The sequence below is a fragment of the Gorilla gorilla genome, chromosome 2 (genome assembly GCF_029281585.2).
Source record: "Gorilla gorilla gorilla isolate KB3781 chromosome 2, NHGRI_mGorGor1-v2.1_pri, whole genome shotgun sequence".
NCBI lineage: Eukaryota > Metazoa > Chordata > Mammalia > Primates > Hominidae > Gorilla > Gorilla gorilla.
The window spans coordinates 24,749,007-24,762,203 of NC_086017.1; the positions used below are offsets into that span (position 1 = coordinate 24,749,007).

The following is a 13,197-nucleotide window of genomic DNA, read 5'->3' on the forward strand; positions in this document are numbered from 1 at the left end:
GGCAGGTGGATTGCTTGTGCCCAGGGGTTCAACACCAGCCTGGGCAACATGGCAAGAAACTGTCTCTACTAAAAATACAAAAAGTAGCCAGGTGTGGTGATGCGCGTCTGTAGTCCCAGCTACTTGGGAGGCTGAGGCAGGATCACTTGAGCCTAGGAGGTTGATGCTACAGCAAGCCATCATCATGCCACTGCTCTCCAGCCTGGGCAACAGAGCAAGTCCCTGTCTCTAATAATAATAATTCCTTTACATATCAGAAATATGCTTTAAGTTTTTCTGAGCAGGCTGACTAGCTAATAGACTTATTCTCCCTTGTATGCAGCCTGGTTCTGGGAAAATGTGTGGCCCAATGGGCTGATGCTTGCTCTGATCTTTGGGCGTGCACCATGCAGGCCAGTGCTGAGGACCCCAGCAACCCTGTTGCAGCAATTGAAGGGTGACAGAGTCCTTTTTTCCTCTAGTCCAGCCTTTCGTTTGCTCTGTTTTCAGCAGCAGTATACACTGAACACAGAAGCAAGCCCTAGATGGTGACTGAGGCCAACACAGAAGCAAGCCCTAGATGGTGACTGAGGCCGACACAGAAGCAAGCCCTAGATGGTGACTGAGGCCACCTGGGCTAAGGTGGTAGGACCAGGCTTGGAACCTGAGTTTCTTTCTGATGCAGGTCAGTCAACAATGTGCTGGAATATTCTTCTGTTGATTCAGCCTGTGTTTCTTGGTTTTTCTTTTTTCTTTCTTTCTTTCTTTTTTTTTTTTTTTGAGACAGGGTCTCACTCTGTCACCCAGGCTGGAGTGCAGTGGTGCAGTCATGGCTCACTGTAGCCTCGACCTCCCAGGTTCAAGCGATCCTCCCACCTCAGCCTTCCAAAGTAGCTGGGCCCACAGGCATGTGCCACCACGCCCAGCTATTTTGTTGTAGAGATTGGGTCTCACTATGTTGTCCAGGCTGGCCTTGAACTTCTAGGCTCAAGCAACCCACCTGCCTCGGCCTCCAAAAGTACAGGGATTACAGGCATGAGCCACTGCCCCCCAGCCTGTTTTGTGGTTTCTATGATCATGGAAGCTTCTGTGCCTCCACACATTCATGGTCAGGAGAGGACAGATATATCTATCTACACTAAGATGTCTGTTTTCAGCAGCAGGTAATGGAAACCAATCTCAATCTGGTTTAAACAATTTGGAAATCAGTTAAAAGGAGATCCAAAAGCAGGGGGATTTGGTTTTTCTGACTTGCCATGCAGTGTCAGCTTGATTCCAGGGTTGGTTCCCAAGCAGTTTATTGCTGACTGCCACTGATGGTTGGGGCTACACTATAAAATTCCCTGTTCACAGCCACCAAGGATAGACAGCTTGGCTTCGTGTAGCTAGCTTTTTCTTAGAAGCAGCCACAGGCCCTTCCCACTCTCCAGGTTCACACTTACTTATACCTGCCAACTCCTGAGCTTAATCTTCGTAAGAGGGACCACCATGATTGGCACCGAACAGTCAGCTGTGGGGGCAGCTGCTGGGGATTCACCAATGTCCACTCTCTGGACCAAATCTTCTGGAAAGACTATAGTTTGGATTAACAGAGTGCAAGGGCTATGCTTTTTCCTATCTTTTGGGGATGATCTGTAATAGAATACTCACAGGGCAATTATTTAGGCATCTATTATATATGTTTGCTAAGTATTAAGGTAAGTGGCACGGGGAAAGCTGATTTGATATCACTGATCTTTTAGGCTCCTAATGAAAGACAATTGTTAAATCAGTAGCAAAACAGTACTGACCTCTCAGGTTCTTAGGAGACCTTTGTATGATTATTAGCAACAAAGAAGTGTCTAGCACTTTAACCCTGTTATTTCATTTAATTCTCCCAGGGACCTGCTGAGGTAAGTTATTACCTCCATTTTGCACATAAGGAAATGGGAGTAGAAACATGAAGTCACCTGTCCAGGGTCACACACAAAATTGGCAAAGCCCACCTTTGTAACTGCTTCACTATAATGTCTCTTTTGAATGTGTATGAGCTGATACTAGGAGCAATTCTCTGACACCTGCAATGTGAATTATTTCCTAAATTTGACAGAAATCTCTGGCTGCAGAGGACCAATCAGTAGGACCTTTTCCTCTGAAGTCAGAATAAATAGGACACTAAGACAAACTCAATTTTGCATTTCATTATCCAAGCAAAAATCATTAAATTTTATCAGTTTACAATCCATGCACATAACCCAACTTTAATTCAATATATTGTAAAAATGAATATAATTCTATTTTTTCTACAATCATATGCACAAGATTTACCTCAATTGAATGTGGGAATCTAGATATTTAAAACTCAAAGCATACATGCTTTAAAAAAATTTTTTTTAACATACACTCCTAGTATTATTCATTGACATATTAAGATGCATACTCAAATATGAAGAGTCTAAGTGACTTCATGGATTTAGCACATTTTTCTCGTATGAGGAAACAGCAGAATTTCTATGATGAATTTATAAACAACAATAACCTCATAAATTCTTAGTTACTTGCTACAGATTGAGCAGCTTATCCAAAATGCTTAGGACGAGAAGTATTTTGGATTTAGAATTTTTTTCAGATTTTGGGATATTTGCAGATACTTAACCAGTTGAGCATCCCTAATCTGAAAATCTGAAATGCTCCAATAAGCATTTCCTTTGAGCGTCATGTAGGTGCACAAAAAGTTTCAGATTTTGGAGCATTTCAGATTAAATTTTTGGATTGGGGATGCTCAACCTACATTCTCAAACCCTTAAGAATCTGTATTGTATATGACAAGTCTGAAGGTTATGGTTAACATGTATGCTCTGTGAATTGACAAGTTTTGTATTGGAAAGGCAGCCATCATACCGTTGTTGCACCAGTTCCAAGAAGAGGGTGTGCATGTTCACAGAACACCTCTGTGTCCTGGGGGATGCGCCTCCAGGGGAGGGGGACTATTTTCAGAAACATAAGGCAATGCAAGCAATGCACACTCCAGAGCCTGTGGGTCATGTGAAGTCAAAGCAGTGTGGGGCAAGAGACCACAAATTTGCAACATGCTACAACCAGAATGAGGCCACTCTACCAAGGCTGCCCCATCCTTGGTAGTGCCCCACTCTACCAAGGCTGCTCCTCCCTGCCACAGGAGAAGCCTTGAGGAAGTCCCCTCTGGCTCTCTGGCTGTTCCTCTACGAGAGCTAGAGGGGACTTCCTCAAGGCTCCTCCTGTGGCCCACACCTCACCTCCTGGGGTTCCCTCTGGGTAGGTAGTCTGGGGTGGGATCCAGGCATCTTCAGTTTCTACAAGCACCTCAGGAGATTCTGTGCACAGGCAGGATGGAGGGAGGTAGGAGGGAAGATAGAGGAGGTGGTAGCTCAGCCACCGTGAATAACGAATAAAAACTTAGTTCAGTCATTGGCAGTGATCTCGGTTTGTCACCAGACTGAGTCTGTGGTAGAAGTGGCAGTTTACAGGTGTATCTGCAGTGAATATTCAGATCCTTAGCTTAAGAAAGTGAGACCCAAGAGTATCTGAAAATGTTATAAGGCATGAGAACTGGCACTGGTATCATCAGACAAGATTATAAGAAGCCTTTTAGACTATGACAGTATGCCAAACATTACAGGAGAAATACACGCCCACAGTAATATTTGAGGAGGAAAACCAGTCTAACTGAGGTAGAAACAGGACTACATCAACGTGGCACCCAGCCGGTTAAACATCTCCTTCCACAAAACTTTCCTCTGGAGAAGCTTGATGACCCTATGACCACCCTCATAATATCCTAGTGATCACATGAGAGATTCTGCAGAACAAATTCTCTACATGAACTTGGGATCTTCCTTGTCCAGATCATCTGAAGCTGTCATACCGGAAGGGGCATTCTGTGTTGACAGCAGAATGACATGCCTCATTCTCTAATTTTGATCGTCTTTCATGCTGCTGTTGTGATAGAGCCAGTGTAGAGAGGCAGCACTTCCACAAGAGCAAAAGAGAGGCTTGCACAAAATAAAATCTGTATGAAGCAAGCTGAAAAGTTTTTTTTGTTTTTGTTTTTTGTTTTAGCTTGGAGCCATGTTTTTCAAACTCTGGGAATGGGTTGCAAAATGGATGGAAATGTAATGACGTTTCCAGTTTTGTTTTTTGGCTGGCTTCAAAACTGTAACAAGGTTTTGGAAAAAGATACAAAATTCATGGTAAAGTTTACACAAATTCTTCTGATTCGGAAATGGATACTGTAGCAATTAAGAGAAAACCCCATTTATCTGTATTTGTAAATTATACATTATAAAAATCCTTCAGGAACTGAGAGTTCTTTAAAGTTCTATTGTAGAACTTTAAAACGTTTCATGCCAGGTGGCCCTAAAGCATTTTCAACAGTGATGACTACCCTTGTTTATATATAAAGATTACCCACTCAAATGTAAACTGCCCTAAATGACCTCAAGTTCTTATCAATATTCAAATCTCATCTTCGGTATGTTCATCAACAGCTGTATCCAAAAATCTATCTTGTGATAAAGTGTAGTCAATAAGCCCTATGCTCCTTAGAACTAAGTAACAGATACAAGCGGGAGACCAGGATGTTCAAGAATTATCATCTCCAGTAAGTCTGTGGTCCTTCAAATCCAGTGGCCTGTACTTACCAGCCCTTAATAATGCCACACTAGAATTCATGAATGTGTAATGGAGCTATCCTGTTGTGAGCAGCATACATGAGAAAATAACTTACTTTTTGAAGGCTACAGTAATTGGCTATGCCCTAAAGCATGAGACTTGATTATTCCAACACATATAATTATGAAAGTTATTATAGGCATAAAATTAGACAGCTCTTTTAAAAATGCAGCTACAGTACTACTCAATGTGACCCTGAATCTTACTTTGTGGCCACATGTAGGTGTTCACACTGACAGCAAGTATTAATCACAGATGTATAAGGGAACCTTTCAGATGACTCCAGCCATGTGAACATGAGGGATGCCAAGAGAGAACAACTTGACTCCCCTAGAATTAAAAGATTTTCATTAAAAAAAAAAAAAAAGTGACTGTTAGTCCTTAGGCCATTGAGTTTGGGTGTGATTAATTATGCAATAGATGACTAGAAAACATGCATTTCTTAGCTCCCTCCTCAAATCCACTAAAGCCAGCAAGTGAATAAAAAGATATAACCCAAAGGATAGTTCTAGAGGAGACACAACGTATAGAAAATGTCAACCCATTTTTGGAAGATATAACATGCAGACACAAAAAATAATCACCAAAGTGCGTCAGATGGGGTGCCAGTGAAGACACAAAAGGGCTTCTGCCCCTGGAGGCTCACAAACTGGAGGCACAGGTGTCTTGGAAGGCCAGGATGGGACTGAAGGCAGGGGGATCAGTTAGGAATCTCTGTGAGGTATCAGGACATCCTAAGATTCCCTAACGCCATGCTAGCAGAAAATAAGTTTTCTTTCTGGTGGGGGGATGGAGGGGCAATGGAGGGGAACAAAAGAACTAGAAGAGGCTGGGGACTCAGGGACACATGCATGGCTAAGACCAAGGTTATTATACTTAACTGAAAACAAATGGCTAAGTCTACATGCTCACCAGTAGAACTCTCCCCTCCACCTCTTATCCTTAAGATTGACACAGACAGTTCCTACTTAGGTAACATTTAAAAAACAAAAAAATTCCCTTGGAACAACACATACTCTAAAACAGAGATCAAGGGTCACTGCATTTTTCTGAGAATGTAACTTTCCATCCGATTCTCAAAGAGGTTCATGCCTATCTCAAAGGACAGAACTACTACTCTGAGATATTTGAGCCAAGTACAACTTGGAAGTAACACTTTTTCAAGGCCCAGGAAGCCCCAGAGACTAAAGGGGTGTGAGTCTCAGAAAAGCAGTTCAGGAAGAGGCTAGAAAATGCATTCTTGGTGTCCCTGCATTCTCATACCATTAATCCACCACAGGGAAAACAGCCTTTCTCTATTCTCCTCTTCGGAAGAACAAGGGCCATTTATATAGAAGTTGAGGCCTCCCCAAATAGCCTGGCAGGCTGTGCTAGAGCTTGACTTTGACACAGCATGGAGATGGGTAGAAGAGTTTTCTTCCTCTCACAGCCTTCAAGGATAGAAGAGAAGAAACAAGCAGAGAGAGCTACTAATAAATGTTCCACCCCTTGCTAGCCAGGCAACTTTGGAGGAATCATCCTCTTTGTTTCGGTCTCAGCCTATTTAGCTGTAAAAACAGGATAATACCATCTACTTCACAAGGTTATTGTAAGATTAAACAGGATAAGGTATTAAGTGTAAGGAATGTGCAATCTGCTCTTCAGAGATTATATCTATCTGTCCAGATTCCATACTTTTTTTTCTGAGACAGGGTCTTGCTCTGTCACCCAGGCTGGAGTGCAGTGGCACAACCATGGTTTACTGCAGCCTTGACTTCCCTACCTCCCCAGGCTCAAGCATTCCTCCTATCTCAGCCTCCTGAGTAGCTGAGACTACAGGGGCAGGCCAACCCCAGCTAATTTTTGTATTTTTTAGTGGAGACAGTGTTTCGCAATGTTGCCCACGCTGGTCTCAAACTCAGGCAATCCACCTGCCTCAGTCTTCCAAAGCACCGGGATTACAGGCGTAAGCCACTGTACCTGACTCAGATTCCACGGTTAAAAAAAGGGGGTGGGGATGGGTGGCTAACAGCAATTACGTGAGGTTTAAAAGTTTATTTTACAACCATGTTAATTGTACAAAAACGATATAAACAGAAGTCAGATAAAATTATTAGTACATATATAGTACTAAAGCATAAACTATTACAGAAAATTTGATACAAAGTTGTACATAAGTACTTATAAGGGCAATTAAGCTTCCCCAGTCTATGGGAATACAAAAGTTGCCAGCAATTAATTTACATTACAAAAAAGGAAAACCATTATTTATGCTATCACAAAAGCAATACCCTTAAAAGTAAAAACAATCTCCACTTGATATTAGTAATTTGAAAAACCTAGCATATCTACAACTATTGCTTAATCAAAACTTTTCATTGATTCAACATTTATCACTTAAATGCAGATGCAAAATAACCTTGCATGGCAAACATGTTTACTCTGTGCTAATGAAACTATGAAACAGTTCCTGCAAGTTCACAGACAAGTCAATCAATGATTGACTACAGAACAGACTGGTGAGTGTTACAAAAAAAAAGACCTGCCCAGGGGACCACTAGGGGTGGAGGAAGAACACCTGGGTCTCACTCACTGGGCGCTTGGTGCTTTCATTTTTATCTGTAAACCAGGGAACAATTATATTAATATTGTATGAATACACTGCGACTGGGAAAAGCGTTCATTCAACAGATGCCCACTACATACTCTGTACCAGGTATTGTGTTCAGGGCTGACAGGGAAGGACAAGGCACATCCTACGGGGGCTCGCAGTGTGGGCAGGTGCTGAGCTAACACACACACACAAGGGCTGGGTACTGCCAGATCTATATCACTCTGGAGCAAGGACCTGTCTCTCTGAATGATCTCTGGCATGGTAAAAGAGTTAACTGTATTTCAAAAGGTGAAAACTTTTTTTGCTTTGTTATGCATGTTTCAAATTGATCAGTGGTTCAGGCCTGGAGTATGCATCAGAATTATCTGTGAAGCTCAGTGAAAGTGCTGATGCCAGAGCCCACCCAAAGCTTACTGCTTCAGAACCACTGGGGACCTGGCAGTTCTGATGTGCACGACTAGTCAAGAATCCTTTAAAGGCTGATAAAGCAATCTTGAAATCACTGTCAGTGCAAAAGTGGATGTTCCTCATTAATAAGAACTCAAAAAATAAAGTACAGCTAGTATAAGACTTGTTTTTTGTGCCTATAAAACCCAAGTGTTAGCTACTTTCTAACTATAAAGTTCTATCCAAAAAGACTTGCAGTCAAAACACCGAGCCAAAAAACAAAGAAGGCACCAAAGCAGTGCCGACTTCAATGTGCAAAGGCCTTTTATGTGCTGATATTGTAAGCAATCTGTGTGCATGTGTACATATGCATCTGTTTTCAGGGAAAGAAAAGCTGTTAAAGCCAATTAAGGTTATGAATTCTTGCTACTACTTTAATATTAAACCTTTAAGTGAAAATTTATTGAACACTATTACAAATGTGGCAAACTGACATAGCTGGTTTACTGCACACACTTTAATGTCAAAGGGATTAGATCAGAGCTCCAGTCTCACTTACTGGACCTATAACATTGTGCAGGGCACTTAACTTATCTCACCTCAGGAAAATGGAAGTAACTGCTTCATTTTACAGAGCTATTAAATGAAAGAAATGAGAAAACTATAAACCAACATTGAAGCCTGAATTATTGCTTAGTATTTAAAGTCTAGTACAATTGCAATGTTTTTAATAAAAAAAACTCATTGATAGGTGAATTTTTACAGTGTATCTAAAAGCAGCATTTAACATTAAAAACTTAGTATTTGAAAGAGTACACAACCAGGCAGAGTGCGGTGGCTCACACCTGTAATCCTAACACTTTGGGAGGCCAAGATGGGAGGATCACTTGAGGCCAGGAGTTCGAGACCAGCCTGGTCAACACAGCGAGACCCCAACTTTTTTTTTTTTTTTTTTTTTTTTGAGACAGTTTCACTCATCGCCCAGGCTGGAGTGCAATGGTGTGATCTCGGCTCACTGCAACCTCCGCCTCCCGGGTTCAAATGATTCTCCTGTCGCAGCCTCATGAAGTAGCTGGAATTAGATGCCCGCCACCCCGCCTAGCTAATTTTTTTGTATTTTTAGTAGAGATGGGGTTTTACCATGTTAGGCTGGTCTTGAACTCCTGACCTCAGGTGACCCACCCACCTCACCCTCCCAAAGTGCTGGGATTACAGGCATGAGCCACCATGCCCGGCCAATGCCATCTATAAAAAAAAAAGAAAGAAAAAGAGTACACAAGCACAAAGCACTGGGCCAAATGCATTGTTTCCATGTTTGCAAGGATTTACCATAGAAATATTAGGTTGATGCAAAAATTAAATTTCCAGACTGCGAATTTTAAATCATTGTAACTACGCTAAAACATATTCTATTAATCAAAACAGGAACCATCACAATCAACACATTTTTGCCAATGACAAATGTTTATTTATTCCTGTAGCATAAAAATTCCGTGCTTCAGGATTTGACGAACTCTTGGAAAGCATTTTCTGCATCCTGCTGAAGTGTTTTCCCTGCAAAAAGTTGTCAAGATGCTAGCAGAAGTGGTAGTCAGTTGGCGAAAGGTCAGGTGAATATGGTGGATGAGGCAAAACTTCGTAGCCCAATTCCTTCAACTTTTGAAGCACTGGTTGTGCGACATGCAGTCAGGTGTTGTCGTGGAGAAGAATTGGGCCCTTTCTGTTGACCAATGCAGGCAGCAGGTATTGCAGTTTTCGGTGCATCTTACCAATTTGCTGAGCATACTTCTCAGATGTAATGGTTTCGCCAGGATTCAGAAAACTGTAGTGGATCAGATGGGCAGCAGACCACCAAACAGTGACCATGACCTTTTTTTTGGTGCAAGTTTGGCTTTGGGAACTGCTTTGGAGCTGCCTCTTGGTCCAACCACTGAGCTGGTTGTTGTATAAAATCCACTTTTCATTACATGTCACAATCCGATTGAGAAATGGTTTGTTGTTGCGTAGCATAAAAGAAGACTACACTTCAAAACGATAGTTTTGATTTCCGCTCAGCTCATGAGGCACCCACTTACAAGCTTTTTCACCTTTCCAATTTGCTTCAAATGCTGAACGACCCTAATGACCGTAGAATAGTCAACGCTGAGTTCTTCTGTAATTTTTCATGTAGTTCAATGATTGCTCTCAATTGGTCGTTGTCAACTTCCCATGGCCCATATCACATTCCTCATCTTCAAGGCTCTCTTCCTTGCAAAACTTCTTAAGCCACCACTGCACTGTATGTTTGTTAGCAGTTCCTGGGCCAAATGTGTTACTGATGTTTTGAGTTGTCTTCGCTGCTTTATGAACCATTTTGAACTCGAATAAGAAAACTGCTCCAAATTTGCTTTTTATCTAACATCATTAGACAAAAAGCATATTCTAAAATAAACAGCAAGTAATAAGTCATTAGCAAAAAAATAAAGTGAGAAATGTGCATTAAAATGATCCACATTTAAGAATGTATTCCAATATCAAACAGCAAATTTCAACAATGCAAAAACGCAATTGCTTTTGCATCTCAAGCACATCACTTGACCTTTCTAGTTCTCACCCACTTCACCCCTAAAATCGGAAAATCTTTCTGCAAGAAAAAAATTTGACCACATTCCCTTAAGGCCTCTTCCAAGAGCTGTGCTTTACCATGACAAAACGAACCTAGCTCTTTTCCCAATTTTGCAACGTCAGAAAAAGGAGGAAGGGGAAATAGGTGTGTTTAAAACATTTTTTACCAAATAGAAATATTATAAGATTATGGAAAAAAAATACTAAAAGTTGGAGTCATCCTGATAAAAACCCAAATACTGTGTGGGGAAAAAAGTTAACCCATCCATTCTGGAGTCAATATTTATTCTTAATAAGCAAGAAAACTGAAGAAAAAAAATCAGTATAAGATCTACAGCCTGTAGCCTAAACACTTCAGGGCATTTAGGATAAATAAGCGCCTGCACCTTCCCAGGCAAGTCAAAACTACGACATAAAAGAGAGAAATATGTAAGGAAAACCTACAGCCCAAGAGTTTAAGATCAAGACAGGCCATTTGCTTCAAATAAATTTAAGCAATGCTGCTAAAAGCTGCTTTACACATCCCTACCTATTACCATGTACTACTTCCACATCTCGAGGAGGAGGGGCATGGAATTACACAAGATCTGGATCGTATGTTTACTAAGAAACCAAAAATTATAGGTTCTGGGGCGTTTCAACATTTCACCTAAGATGGCCAGAGCGGGCGCATCTTTAGACCTTTAAAACCTAAATTAAAAACTACCAGTACCGAGGAAGGGCCGAAGAGCTCAACACCCACCCGATATAACCCCCACTTCCGACCTACAGACGCTCTGCTGAGCGGCTGGGCGAATCCGTCGCGCCAGTCAGGGCCCGGCTTCTTCCAACAACAGACACTTTGCGAGCCTTCCAGAAGCCTTTGGCTAAGCGAGAAGGCAGGGTGGAGGCCGCCACTGCGAGGACGGTCCCCACCCAGCTGCGAGGAGCTCGCGGTTCCCCGGAGGGGCGGGCCTGCGTCCGGGTAACCGTGCGCGACGTCCACGAGTTTTTAGGACGACCAGCCCTTCAGCCTCTAGGCCCCGACGCCTGCGCCATTTAAGCCACATATCCGCCCGCCCGGCCGCGGCCAAGGCCGGCGGCAGCTACGTAGCCGCCGCCGCCGCCCGAGGCCCCACAGCCCACGGGCCGGATGGACCGAGCGCCGGCTGCGGCGTTCCGGTGCGCGCGCGCGCCTCAGCCAATCGCGTTCTCGCCCGCCCCCCGCCGCCACGGCGAGGCTGGCGCTGGGAAGAGGAAGAAGAACATTCGCCCTCCTCCTACCAGCGCGCGGGCGGCGGCGGCGGCGGCACCGGGGTCACGAACTCTGACCTTTCACTGACAAAAACAATAACAAACCCCCCCTTCTCCGCGACCCCGGCGGCGCCCCCGGGCCCGTCCCCGCCACCCCGCTCCCACCTCGGCGTCTCGTCTCTCGCCCGCTGCCCCGCGAGCCCGCGGCCCCCGGGCTCCCGCCATCCGCCGACGCCGGGAGCCCGGGCTCCCCGCGCCCTGCCCTCCGCGCCGGGGGCCGCCCGCCGCAGACACGGGACCCGCTTCGAGGCCGCTTTGGCGCCAAATCCTGAGGTAAATTGAAAGAGGGTCGGGCGGGCTCGGGCCGGCGGCGGAGGGGGCGGGCCTGGCGCGCGGACATGGAGGCGCCGCGGCGGCGGCTGAACCCGACCCTTTTACCTTTGCCACGGGGTGGCGGCGGCGGCGCCCGGCGCTTTGCATAGTGGGCCGGGCCGCTCCCCTCCCCTCCCCGCCCGCGGCCGGGCGAAGCGAGCGGGTTCCCCCTGACCGGCCCGGCCGGCGCAAGGGTGGGGGCGGAGGGGGAATGGCCGCGGCCCCGCCTCATAGTTGGCCCTCCGCCAGCGCCGCCATTTTGTTCTAGACGGAGATGGCTCCGGCTGGGCGGGCTCCCTTCCTCCTTATCCTCCTCCTCCTCCTCCCTCCTGCAGTCCCTTCTTCCTTCTCTCCCGGGATTTTCATCCCTCCGCTTCTAGTCCGCCTTTGGCGGCCGTCGCAGCCCAACCGTCGTTTTTTCTGAAGGGGAGGGTAAAAGAAAAGGAGGAAGGCGGGCGCGAGGCGCGACCTCGTGAGCGACGGATGGGCTGGCTAATTGGCGCCCAGATAGGAGGGCCGGGTCCTGTGGCACCGCCCCCCTAAGCTTTGCTGATTGGCTGAGGCGGAAGAGGGTGGTCCTTATGCGGCGCGGGAGCCCTGGCGGGGCGGGAGTAGAGGCCGGGGCGACGAGTGGGGCCGGGTCGGCGGGGGCGGGGCCGGGGGCGGGGCGCGAGGGGCGCGGCCGGGCGGAGAGGCCGGCGCCTGGTCCTGGGTCAGCAGGTGGGCTGCTTCCCTCCGCCTGGAACGCGTCTCGAATGAGTACTGAGGAACAATAGTAATAAAGGTGATGAAGCATTTCGAGTCCACGATGCGCTCTCGTGGGAAAAGGTTTTCGGAACCAGGACACTTTTCAGGGCTCCTGCTCGTTATTTCGCAGCGGCCTTGGCGAATCCCCTAATGAGGCTCAATTTTATCGACTGTGAATGGGGGGCATGCGCATTCTTGCCAGGCCGGACCTCCCTTCTGAGCATTGTTTGTGGGGCTCTACTCAGAAAATGGTGTCAACGCCACTTTGCGAGCTTCAGAGTCACTTGAAAATGGTGTTATTGTTAAAAATGGGATTACAGCCACCAGGAGAGGCAAGCGTAAGGGTATTTGGGGTTTGAGAGAGCACAATTCGGGAGTGATTCTCTTCTCATTCGTTCGCTGAATACATGTTGACTTAGTTTTTTAGGCACTGGGGACACATCTGGAGAACCAGCTGTACAAGACCCCTGCCCTCACTAGAGTTGGGGGCTGGGGGGTGAATAGACAATTCCACAGAGTCATAAGTTCTGTGAAAGAAAAGAAGCCAAATAACCTGCTGAAGAAGACCTGAGGCATTAATTTAGATGGAATGG

General features: G+C 45.5%; 1 protein-coding gene and 2 long non-coding RNA genes across 7 annotated transcripts in view; 1 reads left to right on the forward strand and 2 right to left on the reverse strand.

Annotated features, from left to right (window-relative positions):
• Positions 1-12,423, reverse strand: part of LOC115934025 (uncharacterized) — a 31,585-nt gene extending 19,162 nt beyond the window's left edge. Inside the window, exon 1 of one of the 3 annotated variants that reach the window (XR_010132653.1) lies at positions 11,924-12,416. This is a non-coding gene — a long non-coding RNA (uncharacterized lncRNA). Of the gene's footprint in view, positions 1-11,923 lie in introns of all 3 variants that reach the window. The other 2 variants (XR_010132654.1, XR_010132652.1) reach the window with 2 other exon arrangements.
• On the reverse strand, positions 6,688-11,441 carry LOC134757969 (uncharacterized). The gene is made up of 2 exons (XR_010132651.1): positions 10,995-11,441; positions 6,688-10,069 (listed from the first exon to the last, which is right to left on the reverse strand). It is a non-coding gene; the product is annotated as an uncharacterized lncRNA (long non-coding RNA).
• The window catches only part of NR2C2 (nuclear receptor subfamily 2 group C member 2), a 104,027-nt gene continuing 102,323 nt past the window's right edge, over positions 11,494-13,197 (forward strand). For 2 of the 3 annotated variants that reach the window (XM_031009548.3, XM_031009546.3), the window contains exon 1: positions 11,494-11,818. The gene's annotated coding sequence lies outside the window, so the exon portion shown is untranslated. The remainder of the gene's footprint in view (positions 11,819-13,197) is intronic. The other variant, XM_055381078.2, reaches the window with a different exon arrangement.